The sequence below is a fragment of the Oncorhynchus mykiss genome, chromosome 19 (assembly GCF_057628025.1).
Source record: "Oncorhynchus mykiss isolate SJ-2025 chromosome 19, ASM5762802v1, whole genome shotgun sequence".
Taxonomy (NCBI): domain Eukaryota; kingdom Metazoa; phylum Chordata; class Actinopteri; order Salmoniformes; family Salmonidae; genus Oncorhynchus; species Oncorhynchus mykiss.
Window position 1 is genome coordinate 9,151,024 of NC_143040.1, and position 14,463 is coordinate 9,165,486.

Genomic DNA, 14,463 nt, shown 5'->3' on the forward strand with positions numbered 1-14,463 from the left:
GCACTGACGTCATGTACCCCTCTCTACAGTCTACTGTCTGTGTGAAGGGACGATCACATCTGGGATCCCTAGAACAGTGCTAGACGTCATGTACCCCTCTCTACAGTCTACTGTCTGTGTGAAGGGACGATCACTTCTGGGATCCCTAGAACAGTGCTAGACGTCATGTACCCCTCTCTACAGTCTACTGTCTGTGTGAAGGGACGATCACATCTGGGATCCCTAGAACAGTGCTAGACATCATGTACCCCTCTCTACAGTCTACTGTCTGTGTGAAGGGACGATCACATCTGGGATCCCTAGAACAGTGCTAGACATCATGTACCCCTCTCTACAGTCTACTGTCTGTGTGAAGGGACGATCACATCTGGGATCCCTAGAACAGTGCTAGACATCATGTACCCCTCTCTACAGTCTACTGTCTGTGTGAAGAGACAATCATATCTGGGATCCCTAGAACAGTGCTAGACATCATGTACCCCTCTCTACAGTCTACTGTCTGTGTGAAGGGACGATCACATCTGGGATCCCTAGAACAGTGCTAGACATCATGTACCCCTCTCTACAGTCTACTGTCTGTGTGAAGGGACGATCACATCTGGGATCCCTAGAACAGTGCTAGACATCATGTACCCCTCTCTACAGTCTACTGTCTGTGTGAAGGGACAATCATATCTGGGATCCCTAGAACAGTGCTAGACGTCATTAACTTTTTTATGTTTAGAAACGGTTTCTCAGCGTCTTCCGTCCACTCAGTCTTATCCTTTGCTGCCATAGCTTTACCATAGATTAGCTCACTGAGCCTCCCTGTATGTAATGCAAAGTGGGGTATCCACGCACAACAATAGTTGATCATTCGCAGAAAACTCATCATCTGCTTCTTGTTGAGTGGTTTTGGTGCTTCCATAATGGCTGTCTTCCTGGTGGAATTAAGTGTCCTCCCTTCTCGTGTTTGCGTCCTAAATAAATGACCTGTTCCTGCCAGAGCTGTAACTTCCCCTTACTCACTTTGTGGCTCTCTTCTGCCAAGAATACTAACAGGGCCAGTGTGTCCGCTTTACAGCCCCCCTGAGAGGGATTGGCCACCAATATGTCATCCACATATATCAAAATCTGGCTTTCATTCGGGGGGTCAAACTGGCCTATGTTTCGGGTTAGGACTTGGCTAAAGTTTGTTGGGCTTTCCGTAAATCCCATTGGTACTCTCGAATACACCCATTTTTCTCCCAAAAATGTAAATCCGAACCACCCCTGACTGTCTGTGTGTACTGGAATGCTCAAAAAAAGCATTTGCTAAATCTATCACTGTGAAGTACGCTTTTCTGGGTTTCAACTGATTCAATAACGTATGGGGGTCTGGCACACATGGAGCTCGTGGGATAATGTTATTATTCACCCCTTGTAAATCTGCTACCGTCCTCCAATCTGTACCAGGTGCTGCCTTTTTCACAGGGAAAACTGGTGAATCACAAAACGCTTTGTCCACTGGGACTGTCACTCCTCCTCCTCTCAACTGCTCAAAGGTGGTTATAAAGGTGGGCATAAAGGTGGCATAAAGGTGGTTATAAAGGTGGTTATAAAGGTGGGCATAAAGGTGGCATAAAGGTGGTTATAAAGGTGGTTATAAAGGTGGGCATAAAGGTGGCATAAAGGCGGGCATAAAGGTGGTTATAAAGGTGGCATAAAGGTGGTTATAAAGGTGGTTATAAAGGTGGGCATAAAGGTGGCAGAAAGGTGGTTATAAAGGTGGTTATAAAGGTGGGCATAAAGGTGGCATAAAGTCGGGCATAAAGGTGGTTATAAAGGTGGGCATAAAGGTGGGCATAAAGGTGGCATAAAGGCAGGCATAAAGGTGGTTATAAAGGTGGCATAAAGGTGGGCATAAAGGTGGTTATAAAGGTGGGCATAAAGGTGGGTATAAAGGTGGGCATAAAGGTGGGCATAAAGGTGGCATAAAGGCGGGCATAAAGGTGGTTATAAAGGTGGTTATGAAGGTGGGCATAAAGGTGGCATAAAGGCGGGCATAAAGGTGGTTATAAAGGTGGTTATGAAGGTGGGCATAAAGGCGGGCATAAAGGTGGTTATAAAGGTGGGCATAAAGGTGGGCATAAAGGTGGCATAAAGGCAGGCATAAAGGTGGTTATAAAGGTGGCATAAAGGTGGGCATAAAGGTGGTTATAAAGGTGGGCATAAAGGTGGGTATAAAGGTGGGCATAAAGGTGGGCATAAAGGTGGCATAAAGGCGGGCATAAAGGTGGTTATAAAGGTGGTTATGAAGGTGGGCATAAAGGTGGCATAAAGGCGGGCATAAAGGTGGTTATAAAGGTGGTTATGAAGGTGGGCATAAAGGTGGCATAAAGGCGGGCATAAAGGTGGTTATAAAGGTGGGCATAAAGGTGGCATAAAGGCGGGCATAAAGGTGGTTATAAAGGTGGTTATGAAGGTGGGCATAAAGGTGGCATAAAGGCGGGCATAAAGGTGGTTATAAAGGTGGGCATAAAGGTGGCATAAAGGTGGGCATAAAGGTGGGTATAAAGGTGGTTATAAAGGTGGGCATAAAGGTGGGCATAAAGGTGGGCATAAAGGTGGGCATAAAGGTGGGTATAAAGGTGGGTATAAAGGTGGGCATAATGCCTTTTTTACCCCAGGAATACTATTGGCTCTTGGAGAGCAGTTGAGAGCTCTGCTAGTCCCCAACCTACCAAGGTTATTTTTATGGCTAATGTCAGGGCGCATTCCGCTGAGGAAAGCTATTTTCAGCTGCTGATGGTATGCTGTGTTACACCCCTGTGCTACAGGGGGCTCTATTAACCCACTGTTGGTGTTAAACACATCCTTCAGTCTCTCTAAGTACTGACTAATGGTCTCACTATCCCCCTGCCTGCATTCAGAAACCTTAGAGAAGTCTGCGTGTCGATGATAATAATCCCTCAAATTCCGTACCACACAGAGTAGCAGGTAGAGGGGGGGACACACTGACTCTGTACCACACAGAGTAGCAGGTAGAGGGGGGGACACTCTGACTCTGTACCACACAGAGTAGCAGGTAGAGGGGGGGACACTCTGACTCTGTACCACACAGAGTAGCAGGTAGAGGGGGGGACACTCTGACTCTGTACCACACAGAGTAGCAGGTAGAGGGGGGGACACTCTGACTCTGTACCACACAGAGTAGCAGGTAGAGGGGGGGACACTCTGACTCTGTACCACACAGAGTAGCAGGTAGAGGGGGGGACACTCTGACTCTGTACCACACAGAGTAGCAGGTAGGAGAGACACTGACCCTGTACCACACAGAGTAGCAGGTAGGAGAGACACTCTGACTCTGTACCACACAGAGTAGCAGGTAGGAGAGACACTGACTCTGTACTACACAGAGTAGCAGGTAATAGAGACACTCTGACTCTGTACCACACAGAGTAGCAGGTAGGAGAGACACTCTGACTCTGTACCACACAGAGTAGCAGGTAGGAGAGACACTCTGACTCTGTACCACACAGAGTAGCAGGTAGGAGAGACACTCTGACTCTGTACCACACAGAGTAGCAGGTAGGAGAGACACTCTGACTCTGTACCACACAGAGTAGCAGGTAGGAGAGACACTCTGACTCTGTACCACACAGAGTAGCAGGTAGGAGAGACACTCTGACTCTGTACCACACAGAGTAGCAGGTAGGAGAGACACTCTGACTCTGTACCACACAGAGTAGCAGGTAGGAGAGACACTCTGACTCTACCACACAGAGTGGCAGGTAGGGGGGGGACACTCTGTTGCCAAATGTTGCAGATAAAAACAAGATTCGTTGTTCTGCATGTTTGTTCTACGTAACATATTTCTATCTGAATGTTCCAAAACGTTTTGTCCTGCTGAACTCGCCCCAGGCCTCACTCTTCCTCCTTCCTCTTTCTCTTCTTCTCCTGCTGAACTCGCCCCAGGCCTCACTCTTCCTCCTTCCTCTCTCTCTTCTTCCCCCTCTCTTCTTCCTCTCTCTTCTTCCCTCTCTTCTTCCTCTCTCTCTTCTTCCCCCTCTCTTCTCCTGCAGCGGCCAAAATGATGGTGTTTCTGGACTCTTCTAGAGAAACCAAAGCGTGGAGCTGGCCACCTCACTAGATCCGTCACTCAGCAACAGGAGTATCACTGTACGTGGGAAGTTTTGGTCTTTGTTTGGCTTGGTTTTGTGAATGGCAATCTGTCCAAATACATACATTATTTTGCTGTTGTCTAGTGGGTTGGGTTGTTATGTTGCTGTTGTCTAGTGGGTTGGGTTGTTATGTTGCTGTTGTCTAGTGGGTTGGGTTGTTATGTTGCTGTCGTCTAGTGGGTTGGGTTGTTATGTTGCTGTTGTCTAGTGGGTTGGGTTGTTAATTTACGTTGCTGTCGTCTAGTGGGTTGGGTTGTTATGTTGCTGTCGTCTAGTGTGTTGGGTTGTTATGTTGCTGTTGTCTAGTGGGTTGGGTTGTTATGTTGCTGTCGTCTAGTGGGTTGGGTTGTTAATTTATATTGCTGTCGTCTAGTGGGTTGGGTTGTTAATTTACGTTGCTGTCATCTAGTGTGTTGGGTTGTTATGTTGCTGTTGTCTAGTGGGTTGGGTTGTTAATTTACGTTGCTGTCGTCTAGTGTGTTGGGTTGTTATGTTGCTGTCGTCTAGTGGGTTGGGTTGTTAATTTACGTTGCTGTCGTCTAGTGGGTTGGGTTGTTATGTTGCTGTTGTCTAGTGGGTTGGGTTGTTGTGTTGCTGTTGTCTAGTGGGTTGGGTTGTTATGTTGCTGTCTTCTAGTGTGTTGGGTTGTTATGTTGCTGTCGTCTAGTGGGTTGGGTTGTTAATTTACGTTGCTGTCGTCTAGTGGGTTGGGTTGTTATGTTGCTGTCGTCTAGTGGGTTGGGTTGTTAATTTATGTTGCTGTCGTCTAGTGGGTTGGGTTGTTAATTTATATTGCTGTCGTCTAGTGGGTTGGGTTGTTAATTTATGTTGCTGTCGTCTAGTGTGTTGGGTTGTTATGTTGCTGTTGTCTAGTGGGTTGGGTTGTTATGTTGCTGTCGTCTAGTGGGTTGGGTTGTTAATTTATATTGCTGTCGTCTAGTGGGTTGGGTTGTTAATTTACGTTGCTGTCATCTAGTGTGTTGGGTTGTTATGTTGCTGTCGTCTAGTGGGTTGGGTTGTTAATTTACGTTGCTGTCGTCTAGTGTGTTGGGTTGTTATGTTGCTGTCGTCTAGTGGGTTGGGTTGTTAATTTACGTTGCTGTCGTCTAGTGTGTTGGGTTGTTATGTTGCTGTTGTCTAGTGGGTTGGGTTGTTATGTTGCTGTTGTCTAGTGGGTTAGGTTGTTATGTTGCTGTTGTCTAGTGGGTTGGGTTGTTATGTTGCTGTTGTCTAGTGGGTTGGGTTGTTATGTTGCTGTCTTCTAGTGTGTTGGGTTGTTATGTTGCTGTTGTCTAGTGGGTTGGGTTGTTATGTTGCTGTCGTCTAGTGTGTTGGGTTGTTAATTTATATTGCTGTCGTCTAGTGGGTTGGGTTGTTATGTTGCTGTTGTCTAGTGGGTTGGGTTGTTATGTTGCTGTCGTCTAGTGGGTTGGGTTGTTAATTTATATTGCTGTCGTCTAGTGGGTTGGGTTGTTAATTTACGTTGCTGTCGTCTAGTGTGTTGGGTTGTTATGTTGCTGTTGTCTAGTGGGTTGGGTTGTTAATTTACGTTGCTGTCGTCTAGTGTGTTGGGTTGTTATGTTGCTGTCGTCTAGTGGGTTGGGTTGTTAATTTACGTTGCTGTCGTCTAGTGGGTTGGGTTGTTATGTTGCTGTTGTCTAGTGGGTTGGGTTGTTATGTTGCTGTTGTCTAGTGGGTTGGGTTGTTATGTTGCTCTCGTCTAGTGGGTTGGGTTGTTAATTTATGTTGCTGTCGTCTAGTGCGTTGGGTTTTAATTTATGTTGCTGTTGTCTAGTGGGTTGGGTTGTTATGTTGCTGTTGTCTAGTGGGTTGGGTTGTTATGTTGCTGTTGTCTAGTGGGTTGGGTTGTTATGTTGCTGTTGTCTAGTGGGTTGGGTTGTTATGTTGCTGTTGTCTAGTGGGTTGGGTTGTTATGTTGCTGTCGTCTAGTGGGTTGGGTTGTTATGTTGCTGTCGTCTAGTGGGTTTGGTTGTTATGTTGCTGTCGTCTAGTGGGTTGGGTTGTTATGTTGCTGTCGTCTAGTGGGTTGGGTTGTTATGTTGCTGTCGTCTAGTGGGTTGGGTTGTTAATTTATGTTGCTGTCGTCTAGTGCGTTGGGTTTTAATTTATGTTGCTGTCGTCTAGTGGGTTGGGTTGTTATGTTGCTGTTGTCTAGTGGGTTGGGTTGTTAATTTACGTTGCTGTTGTCTAGTGGGTTGGGTTGTTAATTTACGTTGCTGTTGTCTAGTGGGTTGGGTTGTTAATTTATGTTGCTGTTGTCTAGTGGGTTAGGTTGTTAATTTACGTTGCTGTTGTCTAGTGGGTTGGGTTGTTAATTTACATTGCTGTTGTCTAGTGGGTTGGGTTGTTATGTTGCTGTCGTCTAGTGGGTTGGGTTGTTCATTTATGTTGCTGTCGTCTAGTGGGTTGGGTTGTTATGTTGCTGTCTTCTAGTGGGTTGGGTTGTTCATTATGTTGCTGTTGTCTAGTGGGTTGGGTTGTTAATTTACGTTGCTGTCGTCTAGTGGGTTGGGTTGTTAATTTACGTTGCTGTTGTCTAGTGCGTTGGGTTTTAATTTATGTTGCTGTTGTCTAGTGGGTTGGGCTGTTATGTTGCTGTTGTCTAGTGGGTTGGGTTGTTATGTTGCTGTTGTCTAGTGGGTTGGGTTGTTATGTTGCTGTTGTCTAGTGGGTTGGGTTGTTATGTTGCTGTCTTCTAGTGGGTTGGGTTGTTCATTATGTTGCTGTTGTCTAGTGGGTTGGGTTGTTAATTTACGTTGCTGTCGTCTAGTGGGTTGGGTTGTTAATTTACGTTGCTGTCGTCTAGTGGGTTGGGTTGTTATGTTGCTGTTGTCTAGTGGGTTGGGTTGTTATGTTGCTGTTGTCTAGTGGGTTGGGTTGTTATGTTGCTGTTGTCTAGTGGGTTGGGTTGTTATGTTGCTGTTGTCTAGTGGGTTGGGTTGTTATGTGGCTGTTGTCTAGTGGGTTGGGTTGTTAATTTATGTTGCTGTCGTCTAGTGCGTTGGGTTTTAATTTATGTTGCTGTTGTCTAGTGGGTTGGGCTGTTATGTTGCTGTTGTCTAGTGGGTTGGGTTGTTATGTTGCTGTTGTCTAGTGGGTTGGGTTGTTATGTTGCTGTTGTCTAGTGGGTTGGGTTGTTATGTTGCTGTCTTCTAGTGGGTTGGGTTGTTCATTATGTTGCTGTTGTCTAGTGGGTTGGGTTGTTAATTTACGTTGCTGTCGTCTAGTGGGTTGGGTTGTTAATTTACGTTGCTGTTGTCTAGTGCGTTGGGTTTTAATTTATGTGGCTGTTGTCTAGTGGGTTGGGTTGTTATGTTGCTGTTGTCTAGTGGGTTGGGTTATGTTGCTGTTGTCTAGTGGGTTGGGTTGTTAATTTACGTTGCTGTCGTCTAGTGGGTTGGGTTGTTATGTTGCTGTTGTCTAGTGGGTTGGGTTGTTATGTTGCTGTTGTCTAGTGGGTTGGGTTGTTATGTTGCTGTTGTCTAGTGGGTTGGGTTGTTATGTTGCTGTTGTCTAGTGGGTTGGGTTGTTATGTTGCTGTTGTCTAGTGGGTTGGGTTGTTATGTGGCTGTTGTCTAGTGGGTTGGGTTGTTAATTTATGTTGCTGTCGTCTAGTGCGTTGGGTTTTAATTTATGTTGCTGTTGTCTAGTGGGTTGGGTTTTTATGTTGCTGTTGTCTAGTGGGTTGGGTTGTTATGTGGCTGTTGTCTAGTGGGTTGGGTTGTTAATTTACGTTGCTGTTGTCTAGTGGGTTGGGTTGTTAATTTACGTTGCTGTCGTCTAGTGGGTTGGGTTGTTATGTTGCTGTCGTCTAGTGGGTTTGGTTGTTATGTTGCTGTCGTCTAGTGGGTTTGGTTGTTATGTTGCTGTCGTCTAGTGGGTTGGGTTGTTATGTTGCTGTTGTCTAGTGGGTTGGGTTGTTATGTTGCTGTTGTCTAGTGGGTTGGGTTGTTATGTTGCTGTCGTCTAGTGGGTTGGGTTGTTATGTTGCTGTTGTCTAGTGGGTTGGGTTGTTATGTTGCTGTCGTCTAGTGGGTTGGGTTGTTATGTTGCTGTCGTCTAGTGGGTTGGGTTGTTATGTTGCTGTCGTCTAGTGGGTTGGGTTGTTATGTTGCTGTCGTCTAGTGGGTTGGGTTGTTATGTTGCTGTCGTCTAGTGGGTTGGGTTGTTATGTTGCTGTTGTCTAGTGGGTTGGGTTGTTATGTTGCTGTTGTCTAGTGGGTTGGGTTGTTATGTTGCTGTCGTCTAGTGGGTTGGGTTGTTATGTTGCTGTCGTCTAGTGGGTTGGGTTGTTATGTTGCTGTTGTCTAGTGGGTTGGGTTGTTAATTCACGTTGCTGGCCAACAACCAGACGTTTTCATATCCTATTTAACAAGGCAGAGTTTTTCTGTCGTTAATCCTTGTTTTGATGACATCATTTGTTATTCCGTTTTCTGACTTTTTCAATGTTAAAACAGCAGAACAGAAATGCAGAAACGATAACTAAAACATTGATTACATAATTTACCTATAATGCCTTTCTCGCTCCCCGTCCTCCAATCAGATCTGCACAGAGGTACTAGAGGCGCTCCGGAATGGAGGATTGGGCGAGTCAAAGGAGCGGGCGGAGTCTTACCGTGCGGAGTGTTACAGGCTCTTCCCGTACACGCTAGCCTTCATGCCCACGGGGTACGAGGAGAACACCGAGATCGCCAATGGCGACGTCTCCACAGAGACCGAGGAGCTGGCCAATGACATGCGAGCTGCGTTACGGTTGGAGAAACCTTACGGGCCAAGCACCGAGCCTTGGGGGACACCAAGTCGACTGGATGACATTTTGTAGCACCTGTTGAAACGTTGAAGTGGAAGAGACATAGGGTTTGTTTCTCCTTTGCTTCGGCTTTGGCGCAGTTCGTTTCATCTCTGTCTCCGACGTGGCGAACTAGGACTGTGTGTGGAGGAGGAGGAGGAAGAGGGGAAGTGAATGAAAAGGGATTTTTTTATTTTTTTGATCTTGTTGACGGACTACTACTCTAACTGAAAATACAACATCAACAAACACTGTCATCAACTGTTATCAAAGAGTTTATTAAAAAAACACAACCAACAGACAGATGAGATGAGACTATTTATGTAATGGACAACAACACTTGGTATTTTTTCACAGGGGAGACTTTTTGCCACTCTAAATACAATATTTATTTACTTAACTTATTGAGTGGTTGGTTGGTTGTATGATTTGATTATTTCATATGCACACAGCATACACACAATCTATTGTATATCAGACCTGTACGATGTACTTCCTCTGTAACCCACAGATCATAAGAGAATAACATTATCTATATACTACTAACATCATAATCAATATCATAACATTTATAATCAATAACATCATTATCTATATGGGGCGGCAGGGTGGTTAGTGGTTAGAGCGTTGGACTAGTAACCGGAAGGTTGCAAGTTCAAACCCCCGAGCTGACAAGGTACAAATCTGTCGTTCTGCCCCTGAACAGGCAGTTAACCCACTGTTCCCAGGCCGTCATTGTAAATAAGAATTTGTTCTTAACTGACTTGCCTAGTTAAATAAAGGTAAAATAAAAAAATAAAAAAATAAATATACTACTAACATCATAATCAATATCATAACATTTATAATCAATGACATCATTATCTATATACTACTAATATTATAACAATAATCTCTATCATAATCAATAACAACATTATCTCTATACTACTAACATCATAATCAATATCATAACATTTATAATCAATAACATCATTATCTATATACTACTAACATCATCATAACAATAATCTACATCGTAATCAATATCATAACATTTATAATCAATGACACATTATCTATATAATACTAACATCATCAACAATAATCTACATCGTAATCAATATCATAACATTTATAATCAATAACATCATTATCTATATACTACTAACATCATAATCATATCATAACATTTATAATCAATAACATCATTATCTATATACTAATAACATCATAATCAGTATCATAACATTTATAATCAATAACATCATTATCTATATACTACTAACATCATAATCAATATCATAACATTTATAATCAAATCAAATCAAATCAAATCAAATTTATTTTATATAGCCCTTCGTACATCAGCTGATATCTCAAAGTGCTGTACAGAAACCCAGCCTAAAACCCCAAACAGCAAGCAATGCAGGTGAAGAAGCACGGTGGCTAGGAAAAACTCCCTAGAAAGGCCAAAACCTAGGAAGAAACCTAGAGAGGAACCAGGCTATGTGGGGTGGCCAGTCCTCTTCTGGCTGTGCCGGGTGGAGATTATAACAAAACATGGTCAAGATGTTCAAATGTTCATAAATGACCAGCATGGTCGAATAATAATAAGGCAGAATAGTTGAAACTGGAGCAGCAGCACAGTCAGGTGGACTGGGGACAGCAAGGAGTCATCATGTCAGGTATTCCTGGGGCATGGTCCTAGGGCTCAGGTCCTCCGAGAGAGAGAAAGAAAGAGAGAATTAGAGAGAGCATATGTGGGATGGCCAGTCCTCTTCTGGCTGTGCCGGGTGGAGATTATAACAGAACATGGCCAAGATGTTCAAATGTTCATAAATGATCAGCATGGTCGAATAATAATAAGGCAGAACAGTTGAAACTGGAGCAGCAGCACAGCCAGGTGGACTGGGGACAGCAAGGAGTCATCATGTCAGGTAGTCCTGGGGCATGGTCCTAGGGCTCAGGTCCTCCGAGAGAGAGAAAGAGAGAAGGAGAGAATTAGAGAACGCACACTTAGATTCACACAGGACACCGAATAGGACAGGAGAAGTACTCCAGATATAACAAACTGACCCTAGCCCCCCGACACATAAACTACTGCAGCATAAATACTGGAGGCTGAGACAGGAGGGGTCAGGAGACACTGTGGCCCACTCCGAGGACACCCCCGGACAGGGCCAAACAGGAAGGATATAACCCCACCCACTTTGCCAAAGCACAGCCCCCACACCACTAGAGGGATATCTTCAACCACCAACTTACCATCCTGAGACAAGGCTGAGTATAGCCCACAAAGACCTCCGCCACGGCACAACTTAAGGGGGGGGGGGGCGCCAACCCAGACAGGATGACCACATCAGTGACTCAACCCACTCAGGTGACGCACCTCCTCCAGGGACGGCATGAGAGAGCCCCAGTAAAGCCAGTGACTCAGCCCCTGTAATAGGGTTAGAGGCAGAGAATCCCAGTGGAAAGAGGGGAACCGGCCAGGCAGAGACAGCAAGGGTGGTTCGTTGCTCCAGAGCCTTTCCGTTCACCCTCCCACTCCTGGGCCAGACTACACTCAATCATATGACCCACTGAAGAGATGAGTCTTCAGTAGAGACTTAAAGGTTGAGACCGAGTTTGCGTCTCTGACATGGGTAGGCAGACCGTTCCATAAAAATGGAGCTCTATAGGAGAAAGCCCTGCCTCCAGCTGTTTGCTTAAAAATTCTAGGGACAATTAGGAGGCCTGCGTCTTGTGACCGTAGCGTACGTGTAGGTATGTACGGCAGGACCAAATCAGAGAGATAGATAGGAGCAAGCCCATGTAATGCTTTGTAGGTTAGCAGTAAAACCTTGAAATCAGCCCTTGCTTTGACAGGAAGCCAGTGTAGAGAGGCTAGCACTGGAGTAATATGATCAAATTTTTTGGTTCTAGTCAGGATTCTAGCAGCCGTATTTAGCACTAACTGAAGTTTATTTAGTGCTTTATCCGGGTAGCCGGAAAGTAGAGCATTGCAGTAGTCTAACCTGGAAGTGACAAAAGCATGGATTAATTTTTCTGCATCATTTTTGGACAGAAAGTTCCTGATTTTTGCAATGTTTCGTAGATGGAAAAAAGCTGTCCTTGAAATGGTCTTGATATGTTCTTCAAAAGAGAGATCAGGGTCCAGAGTAACGCCGAGGTCCTTCACAGTTTTATTTGAGACGACTGTACAACCATTAAGATTAATTGTCAGATTCAACAGAAGATCTCTTTGTTTCTTGGGACCTAGAACAAGCATCTCTGTTTTGTCCGAGTTTAAAAGTAGAAAGTTTGCAGCCATCCACTTCCTTATGTCTGAAACACATTCTTCTAGCAAGGGCAATTTTGGGGCTTCACCATGTTTAATTGAAATGTACAGCTGTGTGTCATCTGCATAGCAGTGAAAGTTAACATTATGTTTTCGAATAACATCCCCAAGAGGTAAAATATATAGTGAAAACAATAGTGGTCCTAAAACGGAACCTTGAGGAACACCGAAATTTACAGTTGATTTGTCAGAGGACAGACCATTCACAGAGACAAACTGATATCTTTCCGACAGATAAGATCTAAACCAGGCCAGAACTTGTCCGTGTAGACCAATTTGGGTTTCCAATCTCTCCAAAAGAATGTGGTGATCGATGGTATCAAAAGCAGCACTAAGGTCTAGGAGCACGAGGACAGATGCAGAGCCTCGGTCCGATGCCATTAAAATGTCATTTACCACCTTCACAAGTGCCGTCTCAGTGCTATGATGGGGTCTAAAACCAGACTGAAGCATTTCGTATACATTGTTTGTCTTCAGGAAGGCAGTGAGTTGTTGCGCAACAGCCTTTTCTAAAATTTTTGAGAGGAATGGAAGATTCGATATAGGCCGATAGTTTTTTATATTTTCTGGGTCAAGGTTTGGCTTTTTCAAGAGAGGCTTTATTACTGCCACTTTTAATGAGTTTGGTACACATCCGGTGGATAGAGAGCCGTTTATTATGTTCAACATAGTAATAATCAATAACATCATTATCTATATACTACTAACATCATAATCAATATCATAACATTTATAATCAATAACATCATCTATATACTACTAACAACATCCTAACAATCTACATCATAATGAATGTAACATTTATGATCTATAACATCATGAGAGAAACTAAACTAGAAAATAAACCAAACCAACTATAATGAATTGGGAAAAATACACTGTAGGGAACATTCAGTACACCTTCCTGAATATGAGGTGCACTCTCTCCCCCCTGGTGGTGGTGGCTGCATCATGTTATGGGTATGCTTGTAATCGTTAAGGACTGGGGAGTTTTTCAGGATAAAAATATTCACGGAATGGAGCAAAGCACAGGCAAAATCCTAGAGGGAAACATGGTTCAGTCTGCTTTCCACCAACACTGGGTTACGAATTCATCTTTCAGCAGGACAATAACCTACAACACAAGGACAAATCTACACAAGGTGCTGACCAAGAAAACAGGGAATGTTCCTGAGTGGCCGAGTTACAGTTTTGACTTAAATCTGCTCGAAAATCTATGGCAACACCTGAAAACGGTTGTCTATTAATGATCAATAACTAATTAGAGGGTTTGAAGAATTTTGGTTAAATTTTGTTAATAATGGGCAAATGTTGCACAATCCAGGTGTGGAAAGCTCTTCTAGATTTACCCAGAAGGCCTCACAGCTGTAATCACTGACAAATGTGATCCAAACACGTATTGACTCAGGGGGTTGAGTATTTTGTGTAGATCGTTGACAAAAAAATTAAATTTTTCTTTTTTTATCCCATTTTGTAAGTAAAGGAGTGTGGATATTTTCTGAAGGCACAACATCATAACAATAATCTGCATCGTAAATCAATATCAACATCAGGAGAGATTTATACATCTAAAAGAAAACAAACTACAACAATAAACCACATTGACTTGTGAAAAATATGTCCCCTTTTATTAAAGTGTTTCAAACTACAAAGAATGAACAGATGATTATAATACATGGACTAATAATGGAGACACTTCAACATAAAGAATCTAACAGTAGGCTATACTAAATAATATAATAATACATGGACTAATAATGGAGACTCTTCAACATAACGAATCTAACAGTAGGCTATACTAAATAATATAATAATACATGGACTAATAATGGAGACACTTCAACATAAAGAATCTAACAGTAGGCTATACTAAATAATATAATAATACATGGACTAATAATGGAGACTCTTCAGCATAAAGAATCTAACAGTAGGCTATACTAAATAATATAATAATACATGGACTAATAATGGAGACTCTTCAGCATAAAGAATCTAACAGTAGGCTATACTAAATAATATAATAATACATGGACTAATAATGGAGACACTTCAACATAAAGAATCTAACAGTAGGCTATACTAAATAATATAATAATACATGGACTAATAATGGAGACTCTTCAGCATAAAGAATCTAACAGTAGGCTATACTAAATAATACATGGACTAATAATGGAGACACTTCA

General features: G+C 43.3%; 1 long non-coding RNA gene across 1 annotated transcript; it reads left to right on the forward strand.

Annotated features, from left to right (window-relative positions):
- The first annotated feature begins 3,048 nt into the window (after positions 1-3,048).
- LOC118946761 (uncharacterized) lies at positions 3,049-9,356 on the forward strand. Its single transcript, XR_016488761.1, has 2 exons — positions 3,049-4,140; positions 8,707-9,356. It is a non-coding gene; the product is annotated as an uncharacterized LOC118946761 (long non-coding RNA).
- Positions 9,357-14,463: the final 5,107 nt, after the last annotated feature.